This window comes from Ascaphus truei, unplaced genomic scaffold (genome assembly GCF_040206685.1).
Source record: "Ascaphus truei isolate aAscTru1 unplaced genomic scaffold, aAscTru1.hap1 HAP1_SCAFFOLD_920, whole genome shotgun sequence".
In the NCBI taxonomy this organism is placed as follows: domain Eukaryota; kingdom Metazoa; phylum Chordata; class Amphibia; order Anura; family Ascaphidae; genus Ascaphus; species Ascaphus truei.
The window spans coordinates 111,352-127,669 of NW_027457259.1; the positions used below are offsets into that span (position 1 = coordinate 111,352).

At 74.5% G+C, this 16,318-nt stretch overlaps 1 protein-coding gene across 1 annotated transcript in view; it reads right to left on the bottom strand.

Moving 5' to 3' along the window:
- Positions 1-16,318, bottom strand: part of LOC142486506 (uncharacterized) — a gene marked incomplete at its 5' end in the record, with an annotated part of 64,399 nt that overhangs the window by 42,214 nt on the left and 5,867 nt on the right. The window lies entirely within an intron of this gene.

Sequence of the window (16,318 nt, forward strand, 5' to 3'; positions counted from 1 at the left end):
GGTGACACTGAGGGATGGCAGGGTGACAATGGGACACTGAGGGGATGGCAGGGTGACACTGGACACTGAGGGGTGGCAGGGTGACACTGACACTGAGGGGTGGCAGGGTGACACTGAGGGATGGCAGGGTGACACTGAGGGATGGCAGGGTGACACTGGGACACTGAGGGGATGGCAGGGTGACACTGACACTGGGGGGTGGCATGGTGATACTGAGGGGTGCAGGGTGACACTGAGGGGATGGCAGGGTGACACTGGGACACTGAGGGGATGGCAGGGTGACACTGGGACACTGAGGGGATGGCAGGGTGACACTGGGACACTGAGGGGATGGCAGGGTGACACTGACACTGAGGGGGTGGCAGGGTGACTGACACTGAGGGGGTGGCAGGGTGACACTGTGACACTGATGCGGTGGCAGGGTGACACTGAGGGGTGGCAGAGTGACACTGACACTGAGGGGTGGCAGGGTGACACTGAGGGGTGGCAGAGTGACACTGTGACACTGAGGGGTGGCAGGGTGACACTGTAATACTGAGGGGGTGGCAGGGTGACACTGACATTGAGGGGTGGCAGGGTGACACTGAGGGGATGGCAGGGTGACACTGACACTGAGGGGGATGGCAAAATGACACTGAGGGGATGGCAGGGTGACACTGACACTGAGGAATGGCAGGGTGACACTGAGGGGGTGGCAGGGTGACACTGACACTGAGGGGGTAGCAGGGTGACACTGATACTGAGGGGTGGCAGGGTGACACTGAGGGATGGCAGGGTGACACTGGGACACTGAGGGGATGGCAGGGTGACACTGGGACACTGAGGGGATGGCAGGGTGACACTGACACTGAGGGGTGGCAGGGTGACACTGAGGGGATGGCAGGGTGACACTGGACACTGAGGGGATGGCAGGGTGACACAGGGACACTGAGGGGTGGCAGGGTGACACTGACACTGAGGGGTGGCAGGGTGACACTGAGGGATGGCAGGGTGACACTGAGGGGATGGCAGGGTGACACTGGGACACTGAGGGGATGGCAGGGTGACACTGGGACACTGAGGGGATGGCAGGGTGACACTGACACTGAGGGGGTGGCAGGGTGACTGACACTGAGGGGGTGGCAGGGTGACACTGTGACACTGATGCGGTGGCAGGGTGACACTGAGGGGTGGCAGAGTGACACTGTGACACTGAGGGGTGGCAGGGTGACACTGTAATACTGATGCGGTGGCAGGGTGACACTGAGGGGTGGCAGAGTGACACTGACACTGAGGGGTGGCAGGGTGACACTGAGGGGTGGCAGAGTGACACTGTGACACTGAGGGGTGGCAGGGTGACACTGTAATACTGAGGGGGTGGCAGGGTGACACTGACATTGAGGGTGGCAGGGTGACACTGAGGGGATGGCAGGGTGACACTGACACTGAGGGGGATGGCAAAATGACACTGAGGGGATGGCAGGGTGACACTGACACTGAGGAATGGCAGGGTGACACTGAGGGGTGGCAGGTGACACTGACACTGAGGGGGTGGCAGGGTGACACTGACACTGAGAGGGTGGCAGGGTGACACTGACACTGAGAGGGTGGCAGGGTGACACTGAGGGGGTGGCAGGGTGACACTGAGGGGGTGGCAGGGTGACACTGAGCGGGTGGCAGGGTGACACTGACAATGAGGGGTGGCATGGTGATACTGAGGGGTGGTAGGGTGACACAGAGGGGACTGCAAGATAACAATGACACTGAAGGGTGGCAGGGTGACACCGAGCGGTGGCAGGGTGACACTGGGGGTGGCAGGGTGACACTGACACTGGGGGGTGGCATGGTGATACTGAGGGGTGGCAGGGTGACACTGGGGGTGGCAGGGTGACACTGACACTGGGGGGTGGCATGGTGATACTGAGGGGTGGCAGGGTGATACTGAGGGGTGGCAGGGTGACACTGAGGGGGCGGCCAGGTGACACTGACACTGAGGGGTGGCAGGGTGACACTGAGGGGATGGCAGAGTGACACTGTGACACTGAGGGGTGGCAGGGTGACACTGTAATACTGAGGGGGTGGCAGGGTGACACTGACATTGAGGGGTGGCAGGGTGACACTGAGGGGATGGCAGGGTGACACTGACACTGAGGGGGATGGCAAAATGACACTGAGGGGATGGCAGGGTGACTGACACTGAGGAATGGCAGGGTGACACTGAGGGGGTGGCAGGGTGACACTGACACTGAGGGGGTGGCAGGGTGACACTGACACTGAGGGGGTGGCAGGGTGACACTGACACTGAGAGGGTGGCAGGGTGACACTGAGGGGGTGGCAGGGTGACACTGAGGGGGTGGCAGGGTGACACTGAGGGGGTGGCACGGTGACACTGACAATGAGGGGTGGCATGGTGATACTGAGGGGTGGTAGGGTGACACAGAGGGAACTGCAAGATAACAATGACACTGAAGGGTGGCAGGGTGACACCGAGCGGTTGCAGGGTGACACTGGGGGTGGCAGGGTGACACTGACACTGAGGGGTGGCATGGTGATACTGAGGGGTGGCAGGATGACACTGAGGGGTGGCAGGGTGACACTGGGACACTGAGGGGGTAGCAGGGTGACACTGAAACTGAGGGGTGGCAGGGTGACACTGAGGGATGGCAGGGTGACACTGGGACACTGAGGGGATGGCAGGGTGACACTGTAATACTGAGGGGGTGGCAGGGTGACACTGACATTGAGGGGTGGCAGGGTGACACTGAGGGGATGGCAGGGTGACACTGACACTGAGGGGGATGGAAAAATGACACTGAGGGGTGGCAGGGTGACACTGTAATACTGAGGGGGTGGCAGGGTGACACTGACATTGAGGGGTGGCAGGGTGACACTGAGGGGATGGCAGGGTGACACTGACACTGAGGGGGATGGCAAAATGACACTGAGGGGATGGCAGGGTGACACTGACACTGAGGAATGGCAGGGTGACACTGAGGGGGTGGCAGGGTGACACTGACACTGAGGGGGTGGCAGGGTGACACTGACACTGAGGGGGTGGCAGGGTGACACTGACACTGAGAGGGTGGCAGGGTGACACTGAGGGGGTGGCAGGGTGACACTGACAATGAGGGGTGGCATGGTGATACTGAGGGGTGGTAGGGTGACACAGAGGGGACTGCAAGATAACAATGACACTGAAGGGTGGCAGGGTGACACCGAGCGGTTGCAGGGTGACACTGGGGGTGGCAGGGTGACACTGACACTGAGGGGTGGCATGGTGATACTGAGGGGTGGCAGGATGACACTGAGGGGTGGCAGGGTGACACTGGGACACTGAGGGGGTAGCAGGGTGACACTGAAACTGAGGGGTGGCAGGGTGACACTGAGGGATGGCAGGGTGACACTGGGACACTGAGGGGATGGCAGGGTGACACTGGGACACTGAGGGGATGGCAGGGTGACACTGACACTGAGGGGTGGCAGGGTGACACTGAGGGGCGGCAAGGTGACACTGAGTGGTGGCAGGGTGACACTGGGGGTGGCAGGGTGACACTGACACTGGGGGGTGGCATGGTGATACTGAGGGGTGGCAGGGTGACACTGGGGGTGGCAGGGTGACACTGACACTGGGGGGTGGCATGGTGATACTGAGGGGTGGCAGGGTGATACTGAGGGGTGGCAGGGTGACACTGGGGGTGGCAGGGTGACACTGAGGGGGCGGCCAGGTGACACTGACACTGAGGGGTGGCAGGGTGACACTGAGGGGATGGCAGGGTGACTGAGGGGATGGCAGGGTGACACTGTGACACTGAGGGGGTAGCAGGGTGACACTGAGGGGTGGCAGAGTGATACTGAGGGGATGGCAGTGTGACACTGAGGGGATGGCAGGGTGACTGAGGGGATGGCAGGGTGATACTGAGGGGGTGACACTGTGACACTGAGGGGGCAGCAGGGTGAAACTGTTATACTGAGGGGGTGGCACTGTGACATTGAGGGGGTGGCACTGTGACACTGAGGGGGTGACACTGTGACACTGAGGGGACGGCAGCGTGACACTGTGGGGACGGCAGGGTGACAATGACATAGGGGCGGCAGGGTGACACTGTGGAGATGGCAGGGTGGCACGGTGAGGACGGCAGGGGGGCACGGTGGGGACGGCAGGGGGGCACGGTGGGGACGGCAGGGGGGCACGGTGAGGACGGCAGGGGGGCACGGTGGGGACGGCAGGGGGGCACGGTGAGGACGGCAGGGGGGCACGGTGAGGACGGCAGGGGGGCACGGTGGGGACGGCAGGGGGCACAATGAGGACGGCAGGGGGGCACGGTGGGGACGGCAGGGGGGCACGGTGAGGACGGCAGGGGGGCACGGTGGGGACGGCAGGGGGGCACGGTGGGGACGGCAGGGGGGCACGGTGAGGACGGCAGGGGGGCACGGTGAGGACGGCAGGGGGGCACGGTGAGGACGGCAGGGGGGCACGGTGAGGACGGCAGGGGGGCACGGTGAGGACGGCAGGGGGGCACGGTGAGGACGGCAGGGGGGCACGGTGGGGACGGCAGGGGGGCACGGTGGGGACGGCAGGGGGGCACGGTGAGGACGGCAGGGGGGCACGGTGGGGACGGCAGGGGGGCACGGTGAGGACGGCAGGGGGGCACGGTGGGGACGGCAGGGGGGCACGGTGGGGACGGCAGGGGGGCACGGTGGGGACGGCAGGGGGGCACGGTGGGGACGGTGAGGACGGCAGGGGGGCACGGTGAGGACGGCAGGGGGGCACGGTGAGGACGGCAGGGGGGCACGGTGGGGACGGCAGGGGGGCACGGTGGGGACGGCAGGGGGCACGGTGAGGACGGCAGGGGGGTACGGTGAGGACGGCAGGGGGGCACGGTGGGGACGGCAGGTGGGCACGGTGAGGACGGCAGGGTGGCACGCTGGGGACGGCAGGGGGGCACGGTGGGGACGGGAGGGGGGCACGGTGGGGACGGCAGGGGGCACGGTGGGGACGGCAGGGTGGCACGGTGGGGACGGCAGGGGGGCACGGTGAGGACGGCAGGGGGGCACGGTGAGGACGGCAGGGGGGCACGGTGAGGACGGCAGGGGGGCACGGTGAGGACGGCAGGGGGGCACGGTGGGGACGGCAGGGGGGCACGGTGGGGACGGCAGGGAGGCACGGTGAGGACGGCAGGGGGGCACGGTGGGGACGGCAGGGGGGCACGGTGGGGACGGCAGGGGGGCACGGTGGGGACGGCAGGGGGGCACGGTGGGGACGGCAGGGGGGCACGGTGGGGACGGCAGGGGGGCACGGTGAGGACGGCAGGGGGCACGGTGGGGACGGCAGGGGGCACGGTGGGGACGGCAGGGGGGCACGGTGGGGACGGCAGGGGGGCACGGTGGGGACGGCAGGGGGGCACGGTGGGGACGGCAGGGTGGCCCGGTGAGGACGGCAGGGGGGCACGGTGAGGACGGCAGGGGGGCACGGTGGGGACGGCAGGGGGGCACGGTGGGGAGGGTGAGGACGGCAGGGGGGCACGGTGGGGACGGCAGGGGGGCACGGTGAGGACGGCAGGGGGGCACGGTGAGGACGGCAGGGGGCACGGTGAGGACGGCAGGGGGGCACGGTGAGGACGGCAGGGGGGCACGGTGAGGACGGCAGGGGGGCACGGTGAGGACGGCAGGGGGGCACGGTGGGGACGGCAGGGGGGCACGGTGAGAACTGCAGGGGGGCACGGTGAGGACGGCAGGGGGGCACGGTGAGGACGGCAGGGGGGCACGGAGAGGACGGCAGGGGGGCACGGTGAGGACGGCAGGGGGGCACGGTGAGGACGGCAGGGGGGCACGGTGGGGACGGCAGGGGGGCACGGTGGGGACGGCAGGGGGGCACGGTGGGGACGGCAGGGAGGCACGGTGAGGACGGCAGGGGGGCACGGTGGGGACGGCAGGGGGGCACGGTGGGGACGGCAGGGGGGCACGGTGGGGACGGCAGGGGGGCACGGTGGGGACGGCAGGGGGGCACGGTGGGGACGGCAGGGGGGCACGGTGAGGACGGCAGGGGGCACGGTGGGGACGGCAGGGGGCACGGTGAGGACGGCAGGGGGGCACGGTGGGGACGGCAGGGGGGCACGGTGGGGACGGCAGGGGGGCACGGTGGGGACGGCAGGGGGGCACGGTGAGGACGGCAGGGGGGCACGGTGGGGACGGCAGGGGGGCACGGTGGGGACGGCAGGGGGGCACGGTGAGGACGGCAGGGGGGCACGGTGAGGACGGCAGGGGGGCACGGTGAGGACGGCAGGGGGGCACGGTGAGGACGGCAGGGGGGCACGGTGGGGACGGCAGGGGGGCACGGTGAGGACTGCAGGGGGGCACGGTGAGGACGGCAGGGGGGCACGGTGAGGACGGCAGGGGGGCACGGAGAGGACGGCAGGGGGGCACGGTGAGGACGGCAGGGGGGCACGGTGAGGACGGCAGGGGGGCACGGTGGGGACGGCAGGGGGGCACGGTGGGGACGGCAGGGGGGCACGGTGGGGACGGCAGGGAGGCACGGTGAAGACGGCAGGGGGGCACGGTGGGGACGGCAGGGGGGCACGGTGGGGACGGCAGGGGGGCACGGTGGGGACGGCAGGGGGGCACGGTGGGGACGGCAGGGGGGCACGGTGGGGACGGCAGGGGGGCACGGTGGGGACGGCAGGGGGGCACGGTGAGGACGGCAGGGGGCACGGTGGGGACGGCAGGGGGCACGGTGAGGACGGCAGGGGGGCACGGTGGGGACGGCAGGGGGGCACGGTGGGGACGGCAGGGGGGCACGGTGGGGACGGCAGGGGGGCACGGTGAGGACGGCAGGGGGGCACGGTGGGGACGGCAGGGGGGCACGGTGGGGACGGCAGGGTGGCACGGTGAGGACGGCAGGGGGGAACGGTGGGGACGGCAGGGGGGCACGGTGGGGACGGCAGGGGGGCACGGTGAGGACGGCAGGGGGGCACGGTGGGGACGGCAGGGGGGCACGGTGGGGACGGCAGGGGGGCACGGTGGGGACGGCAGGGGGGCGCAATGAGCACAGCAGGGGGGCACGGTGAGGACGGCAGGGGGGCACGGTGAGGACGGCAGGGGGGCACGGTGGGGACGGCAGGGGGGCACGGTTGGGACGGCAGGGGGGCACGGTGGGGACGGCAGGGGGGCACGGTGGGGACGGCAGGGGGGCACGGTGAGGACGGCAGGGGGGCACGGTGGGGACGGCAGGGGGGCACGGTGAGCACGGCAGGGGGGCACGGTGAGGACGGAAGGGGGGCACGGTGAGGACGGCAGGGGGGCACGGTGAGGACGGCAGGGGGACACGGTGGGGAGGGCAGGGGGGCACGGTTGGGACGGCAGGGGGGCACGGTGGGGACGGCAGGGGGGCACGGTGGGGACGGGAGGGGGGCACGGTGAGGACGGCAGGGGGGCACGGTGAGGACGGCAGGGGGGCACGGTGAGGACGGCAGGGGGGAACGGTGGGGACGGCAGGGGGGCACGGTGGGGACGGCAGGGGGGCACGGTGAGGACGGCAGGGGGGCACGGTGGGGACGGCAGGGGGGCACGGTGGGGACGGCAGGGGGGCACGGTGGGGACGGCAGGGGGGTACGGTGAGGACGGCAGGGGGGCACGGTGGGGACGGCAGGGGGGCACGGTGGGGAGGGTGAGGACGGCAGGGGGGCACGGTGGGGACGGCAGGGGGGCACGGTGAGGACGGCAGGGGGGCACGGTGGGGACGGCAGGGTGGCACGGTGAGGACGGCAGGGGGGGAACGGTGAGGACGGCAGGGGGGCACGGTGAGGACGGCAGGGGGGCACGGTGAGGACGGCAGGGGGGCACGGTGGGGACGGCAGGGGGGCACGGTTGGGACGGCAGGGGGGCACGGTGGGGACGGCAGGGGGGCACGGTGGGGACGGCAGGGGGGCACGGTGAGGACGGCAGGGGGGCACGGTGGGGACGGCAGGGGGGCACGGGGAGCACGGCAGGGGGGCACGGTGAGGACGGCAGGGGGGCACGGTGAGGACGGCAGGGGGGCACGGTGAGGACGGCAGGGGGACACGGTGGGGAGGGCAGGGGGGCACGGTTGGGACGGCAGGGGGGCACGGTGGGGACGGCAGGGGGGCACGGTGGGGACGGCAGGGGGGCACGGTGAGGACGGCAGGGGGGCACGGTGAGGACGGCAGGGGGGCACGGTGAGGACGGCAGGTGGGCACGGTGAGGACGGCAGGGGGGCACGGTGGGGACGGCAGGGGGGCACGGTGGGGACGGCAGGGGGGCACGGTGGGGACGGCAGGGGGGCACGGTGAGGACGGCAGGGGGCACGGTGGGGACGGCAGGGGGCACGGTGAGGACGGCAGGGGGGCACGGTGGGGACGGCAGGGGGGCACGGTGGGGACGGCAGGGGGGCACGGTGGGGACGGCAGGGGGGCACGGTGAGGACGGCAGGGGGGCACGGTGGGGACGGCAGGGGGGCACGGTGGGGACGGCAGGGTGGCACGGTGAGGACGGCAGGGGGGAACGGTGGGGACGGCAGGGGGGCACGGTGGGGACGGCAGGGGGGCACGGTGAGGACGGCAGGGGGGCACGGTGGGGACGGCAGGGGGGCACGGTGGGGACGGCAGGGGGGCACGGTGGGGACGGCAGGGGGGCGCGGTGAGCACGGCAGGGGGGCACGGTGAGGACGGCAGGGGGGCACGGTGAGGACGGCAGGGGGGCACGGTGGGGACGGCAGGGGGGCACGGTTGGGACGGCAGGGGGGCACGGTGGGGACGGCAGGGGGGCACGGTGGGGACGGCAGGGGGGCACGGTGAGGACGGCAGGGGGGCACGGTGGGGACGGCAGGGGGGCACGGTGAGCACGGCAGGGGGGCACGGTGAGGACGGCAGGGGGGCACGGTGAGGACGGCAGGGGGGCACGGTGAGGACGGCAGGGGGACACGGTGGGGAGGGCAGGGGGGCACGGTTGGGACGGCAGGGGGGCACGGTGGGGACGGCAGGAGGGCACGTTGGGGACGGCAGGGGGGCACGGTGAGGACGGCAGGGGGGCACGGTGAGGACGGCAGGGGGGCACGGTGAGGACGGCAGGGGGGAACGGTGGGGACGGCAGGGGGGCACGGTGGGGACGGCAGGGGGGCACGGTGAGGACGGCAGGGGGGCACGGTGGGGACGGCAGGGGGGCACGGTGGGGACGGCAGGGGGGCACGGTGGGGACGGCAGGGGGGTACGGTGAGGACGGCAGGGGGGCACGGTGGGGACGGCAGGGGGGCACGGTGGGGAGGGTGAGGACGGCAGGGGGGCACGGTGGGGACGGCAGGGGGGCACGGTGAGGACGGCAGGGGGGCACGGTGGGGACGGCAGGGTGGCACGGTGAGGACGGCAGGGGGGGAACGGTGAGGACGGCAGGGGGGCACGGTGAGGACGGCAGGGGGGCACGGTGAGGACGGCAGGGGGGCACGGTGGGGACGGCAGGGGGGCACGGTTGGGACGGCAGGGGGGCACGGTGGGGACGGCAGGGGGGCACGGTGGGGACGGCAGGGGGGCACGGTGAGGACGGCAGGGGGGCACGGTGGGGACGGCAGGGGGGCACGGTGAGCACGGCAGGGGGGCACGGTGAGGACGGCAGGGGGGCACGGTGAGGACGGCAGGGGGGCACGGTGAGGACGGCAGGGGGACACGGTGGGGAGGGCAGGGGGGCACGGTTGGGACGGCAGGGGGGCACGGTGGGGACGGCAGGGGGGCACGGTGGGGACGGCAGGGGGGCACGTTGGGGACGGCAGGGGGGCACGGTGAGGACGGCAGGGGGGCACGGTGAGGACGGCAGGGGGGCACGGTGAGGACGGCAGGGGGGAACGGTGGGGACGGCAGGGGGGCACGGTGGGGACGGCAGGGGGGCACGGTGAGGACGGCAGGGGGGCACGGTGGGGACGGCAGGGGGGCACGGTGGGGACGGCAGGGGGGCACGGTGGGGACGGCAGGGGGGTACGGTGAGGACGGCAGGGGGGCACGGTGGGGACGGCAGGGGGGCACGGTGGGGAGGGTGAGGACGGCAGGGGGGCACGGTGGGGACGGCAGGGGGGCACGGTGAGGACGGCAGGGGGGCACGGTGGGGACGGCAGGGTGGCACGGTGAGGACGGCAGGGGGGGAACGGTGAGGACGGCAGGGGGGCACGGTGAGGACGGCAGGGGGGCACGGTGAGGACGGCAGGGGGGCACGGTGGGGACGGCAGGGGGGCACGGTTGGGACGGCAGGGGGGCACGGTGGGGACGGCAGGGGGGCACGGTGGGGACGGCAGGGGGGCACGGTGAGGACGGCAGGGGGGCACGGTGGGGACGGCAGGGGGGCACGGTGAGCACGGCAGGGGGGCACGGTGAGGACGGCAGGGGGGCACGGTGAGGACGGCAGGGGGGCACGGTGAGGACGGCAGGGGGACACGGTGGGGAGGGCAGGGGGGCACGGTTGGGACGGCAGGGGGGCACGGTGGGGACGGCAGGGGGGCACGGTGGGGACGGCAGGGGGGCATGGTGAGGACGGCAGGGGGGCACGGTGGGGACGGCAGGGGGGCACGGTGGGGACGGCAGGGGGGCACGGTGAGCACGGCAGGGGGGCACGCTGGGGACGGCAGGGGGGCACGGGAGGGGGGCACGGTGGGGACGGCAGGGGGCACGGTGGGGACGGCAGGGTGGCACGGTGGGGACGGCAGGGGGGCACGGTGAGGACGGCAGGGGGGCACGGTGGGGACGGCAGGGGGGCACGGTGGGGAGGGCAGGGTGGCACGGTGAGGACGGCAGGGGGGCACGGTGAGGACGGCAGGGGGGCACGGTGGGGACGGCAGGGGGGGCACGGTGGGGAGGGTGAGGACGGCAGGGGGGCACGGTGGGGACGGCAGGGGGGCACGGTGAGGACGGCAGGGGGGCACGGTGAGGACGGCAGGGTGGCACGGTGAGGACGGCAGGGGGGAACGGTGGGGACGGCAGGGGGGCACGGTGGGGACGGCAGGGGGGCACGGTGAGGACGGCAGGGGGGCACGGTGGGGACGGCAGGGGGGCACGGTGGGGACGGCAGGGGGGCACGGTGGGGACGGCAGGGGGGTACGGTGAGGACGGCAGGGGGGCACGGTGGGGACGGCAGGGGGGCACGGTGGGGAGGGTGAGGACGGCAGGGGGGCACGGTGGGGACGGCAGGGGGGCACGGTGAGGACGGCAGGGGGGCACGGTGGGGACGGCAGGGTGGCACGGTGAGGACGGCAGGGGGGAACGGTGGGGACGGCAGGGGGGCACGGTGGGGACGGCAGGGGGGCACGGTGGGGACGGCAGGGGGGCACGGTGAGGACGGCAGGGGGGCACGGTGGGGACGGCAGGGGGGCACGGTGGGGACGGCAGGGGGGCACGGTGGGGACGGCAGGGGGGTACGGTGGGGACGGCAGGGGGGTACGGTGAGCACGGCAGGGGGGCACGGTGAGGACGGCAGGGGGGCACGGTGAGGACGGCAGGGGGGCACGGTGAGGACGGCAGGGGGGCACGGTAAGGACGGCAGGGGGGCACGGTGGGGAGGGCAGGGGGGCACGGTGGGGACGGCAGGGGGGCACGGTGGGGACGGCAGGGGGGCACGGTGAGCATGGCAGGGGGGCACGGTGAGGACGGCAGGGGGGCACGGTGGGGACGGCAGGGGGGCACGGTGAGGACGGCAGGGGGGCACGGTGATGACGGCAGGGGGGCACGGTGAGGACGGCAGGGGGGCACGGTGGGGACGGCAGGGGGGCACGGTGGGGACGGCAGGGGGGCACGGTGGGGACGGCAGGGGGGCACGGTGGGGACGGCAGGGGGGCACGTGGGGACGGCAGGGGGGCACGGTGGGGACGGCAGGGGGGCACGGTGGGGACGGCAGGGGGGCACGGTGGGGACGGCAGGGTGGCATGGTGAGGACGGCAGGGGGGCACGGTGGGGACGGCAGGGGGGCACGGTGGGGACGGCAGGGGGGCACGGTGAGGACGGCAGGGGGGCACGGTGAGGACGGCAGGGGGGCACGGTGAGGACGGCAGGGGGGCACGGTGAGGACGGCAGGGTGGCACGGTGGGGACGGCAGGGGGGCACGGTGGGGAAGGTGAGGACGGCAGGGGGGCACGGTGGGGACGGCAGGGGGGCACGGTGGGGACGGCAGGGGGGTACGGTGAGCACGGCAGGGGGGCACGGTGAGGACGGCAGGGGGGCACGGTGAGGACGGCAGGGGGGCACGGTGAGGACGGCAGGGGGGCACGGTGGGGAGGGCAGGGGGGCACGGTGGGGACGGCAGGGGGGCACGGTGGGGACGGCAGGGGGGCACGGTGGGGACGGCAGGGGGGCACGGTGAGCACGGCAGGGGGGCACGGTGAGGACGGCAGGGGGGCACGGTGGGGACGGCAGGGGGGCACGGTGAGGACGGCAGGGGGGCACGGTGAGGACGGCAGGGGGGCACGGTGGGGACGGCAGGGGGGCACGGTGGGGACGGCAGGGTGGCACGGTGGGGACGGCAGGGGGGCACGGTGGGGACGGCAGGGGGGCACGGTGGGGACGGCAGGGGGGCACGGTGAGGACGGAATGGGGGGCACGGTGGGGACGGCAGGGGGGCACGGTGAGGACGGCAGGGGGGCACGGTGAGGACGGCAGGGGGGCACGGTGAGGACGGCAGGGGGGCACGGTGAGGACGGCAGGGGGGCACGGTGGGGACGGCAGGGGGGCACGGTGAGCACGGCAGGGGGGCACGGGGAGGACGGCAGGGTGGCACGGTGAGGACGGCAGGGGGGCACGGTGAGGACGGCAGGGGGGCACGGTGAGGACGGCAGGGGGGCACGGTGAGGACGGCAGGGGGGCACGGTGGGGACGGCAGGGGGGCACGGTGAGGACGGAATGGGGGGCACGGTGGGGACGGCAGGGGGGCACGGTGAGGACGGCAGGGGGGCACGGTGAGGACGGCAGGGGGGCACGGTGAGGACGGCAGGGGGGCACGGTGAGGACGGCAGGGGGGCACGGTGGGGACGGCAGGGGGGCACGGTGAGCACGGCAGGGGGGCACGGGGAGGACGGCAGGGTGGCACGGTGAGGACGGCAGGGGGGCACGGTGAGGACGGCAGGGGGGCACGGTGAGGACGGCAGGGGGGCACGGTGAGGACGGCAGGGGGGCACGGTGAGGACGGCAGGGGGGCACGGTGAGGACGGCAGGGGGGCACGGTGAGGACGGCAGGGGGGCACGGTGGGGACGGCAGGGGGGCACGGTGAGGACGGCAGGGGGGCACGGTGAGGACGGCAGGGGGGCACGGTGAGGACGGCAGGGGGGCACGGAGAGGACGGCAGGGGGGCACGGTGAGGACGGCAGGGGGGCACGGTGAGGACGGCAGGGGGGCACGGTGAGGACGGCAGGGGGGCACGGTGAGGACGGCAGGGGGGCACGGTGGGGACGGCAGGGGGGCACGGTGGGGAATGCAGGGGGCACGGTGGGGACGGCAGGGAGGCACGGTGAGGACGGCAGGGGGGCACGGTGGGGACGGCAGGGGGGCACGGTGGGGACGGCAGGGGGGCACGGTGGGGACGGCAGGGGGGCACGGTGGGGACGGCAGGGGGGCACGGTGAGGACGGCAGGGGGGCACGGTGGGGACGGCAGGGGGGCACGGTGGGGACGGCAGGGGGGCACGGTGGGGACGGCAGGGTGGCACGGTGGGGACGGCAGGGGGGCACGGTGAGGACGGCAGGGGGGCACGGTGAGGACGGCAGGGTGCACGGTGGGGACGGCAGGGGGGCACGGTGGGGAGGGTGAGGACGGCAGGGGGGCACGGTGGGGACGGCAGGGGGGCACGGTGAGGACGGCAGGGTGGCACGGTGAGGACGGCAGGGGGGCACGGTGGGGACGGCAGGGGGGCACGGTGGGGAGGGTGAGGACGGCAGGGGGGCACGGTGGGGACGGCAGGGGGGCACGGTGAGGACGGCAGGGTGGCACGGTGAGGACGGCAGGGTGGCACGGTGAGGACGGCAGGGGGGAACGGTGGGGACGGCAGGGGGGCACGGTGGGGACGGCAGGGGGGCACGGTGAGGACGGCAGGGGGGCACGGTGGGGACGGCAGGGGGGCACGGTGAGGACGGCAGGGGGGCACGGTGGGGACGGCAGGGGGGAACGGTGGGGACGGCAGGGTGGCACGGTGAGGACGGCAGGGTGGCACGGTGAGGACGGCAGGGGGGAACAGTGGGGACGGCAGGGGGGCACGGTGGGGACGGCAGGGGGGCACGGTGAGGACGGCAGGGGGGCACGGTGGGGACGGCAGGGGGGCACGGTGAGGACGGCAGGGGGGCACGGTGGGGACGGCAGGGGGGCACGGTGGGGACGGCAGGGGGGGCACGGTGGGGACGGCAGGGTGGCACGGTGAGGACGGCAGGGGGGCACGGTGAGGACGGCAGGGGGGCACGGTGGGGGACGGCAGGGGGGCACGGTGGGGAGGGTGAGGACGGCAGGGGGGCACGGTGGGGACGGCAGGGGGGCACGGTGAGGACGGCAGGGGGGCACGGTGGGGGACGGCAGGGTGGCACGGTGAGGACGGCAGGGGGGAACGGTGGGGACGGCAGGGGGGCACGGTGGGGACGGCAGGGGGGCACGGTGAGGACGGCAGGGGGGCACGGTGGGGACGGCAGGGGGGCACGGTGGGGACGGCAGGGGGGCACGGTGGGGACGGCAGGGGGGTACGGTGAGGACGGCAGGGGGGCACGGTGGGGACGGCAGGGGGGCACGGTGGGGAGGGTGAGGACGGCAGGGGGGCACGGTGGGGACGGCAGGGGGGCACGGTGAGGACGGCAGGGGGCACGGTGGGGACGGCAGGGTGGCACGGTGAGGACGGCAGGGGGGAACGGTGAGGACGGCAGGGGGGCACGGTGGGGACGGCAGGGGGGCACGGTGGGACGGCAGGGGGGCACGGTGAGGACGGCAGGGGGCACGGTGGGGACGGCAGGGGGCACGGTGGGGACGGCAGGGGGGCACGGTGAGGACGGCAGGGGGGCACGGTGAGGACGGCAGGGGGGCACGGTGAGGACGGCAGGGGGGCACGGTGAGGACGGCAGGGCGACGGTGAGGACGGCAGGGGGGCACGGTGAGGACGGCAGGGGGGCACGGTGGGGACGGCAGGGGGGCACGGTGGGGACGGCAGGGGGGCACGGTGGGGACGGCAGGGGGGCACGGTGGGGACGGCAGGGGGGCACGGTGGGGACGGCAGGGGGGCACGGTGGGGACGGCAGGGGGGCACGGTGAGGACGGCAGGGGGCACGGTGGGGACGGCAGGGGGGCACGGTGGGGACGGCAGGGGGGCACGGTGGGGACGGCAGGGGGCCACGGTGGGACGGCAGGGTGGCACGGTGAGGACGGCAGGGGGGCACGGTGAGGACGGCAGGGGGGCACGGTGGGGAAGGCAGGGGGGCACGGTGAGGACGGCAGGGGGGCACGGTGGGGACGGCAGGGGGGCACGGTGGGGACGGCAGGGGGGCACGGTGGGGACGGCAGGGGGGCACGGTGGGGACGGCAGGGTGGCACGGTGGGGACGGCAGGGGGGCACGGTGGGGACGGCAGGGGGGCACGGTGGGGACGGCAGGGGGGCACGGTGAGGACGGAATGGGGGGCACGGTGGGGACGGCAGGGGGGCACGGTGAGGACGGCAGGGGGGCACGGTGAGGACGGCAGGGGGGCACGGTGGGGACGGCAGGGGGGCACGGTAGGGACGGCAGGGGGCACGGTGTGGACGGCAGGGGGGCACGGTGAGGACGGCAGGGGGGCACGGTGGGGACGGCAGGGGGGCACGGTAGGGACGGCAGGGGGGCACGGTGTGGACGGCAGGGGGGCACGGTGGGGACGGCAGGGGGGCACGGTGGGGACGGCAGGGGGGCACGGTGAGGACGGCAGGGGGGCACGGTGAGGACGGCAGGGGGGCACGGTGAGGACGGCAGGGGGGCACGGTGAGGACGGCAGGGGGGCACGGTGGGGACGGCAGGGGGGCACGGTGGGGACGGCAGGGGGGCACGGTGGGGACGGCAGGGTGGCACGGTGAGGACGGCAGGGGGGCACGGTGGGGACGGCAGGGGGGCACGTGGGGACGGCAGGGGGGCACGGTGGGGACGGCAGGGGGGCACGGTGGGGACGGCAGGGTGGCACGGTGAGGACGGCAGGGGTCACGGTGGGGACGGCAGGGGGCACGGTGAGGACGGCAGGGGGGAACGGTGGGGACGGCAGGGGGGCACGGTGAGGACGGCAGGGGGCACGGTGAGGACGGCAGGGGGGCACGGTGAGGACGGCAGGGGGGCACGTTGAGGACGGCAGGGGGGCACGGTGAGGACGGC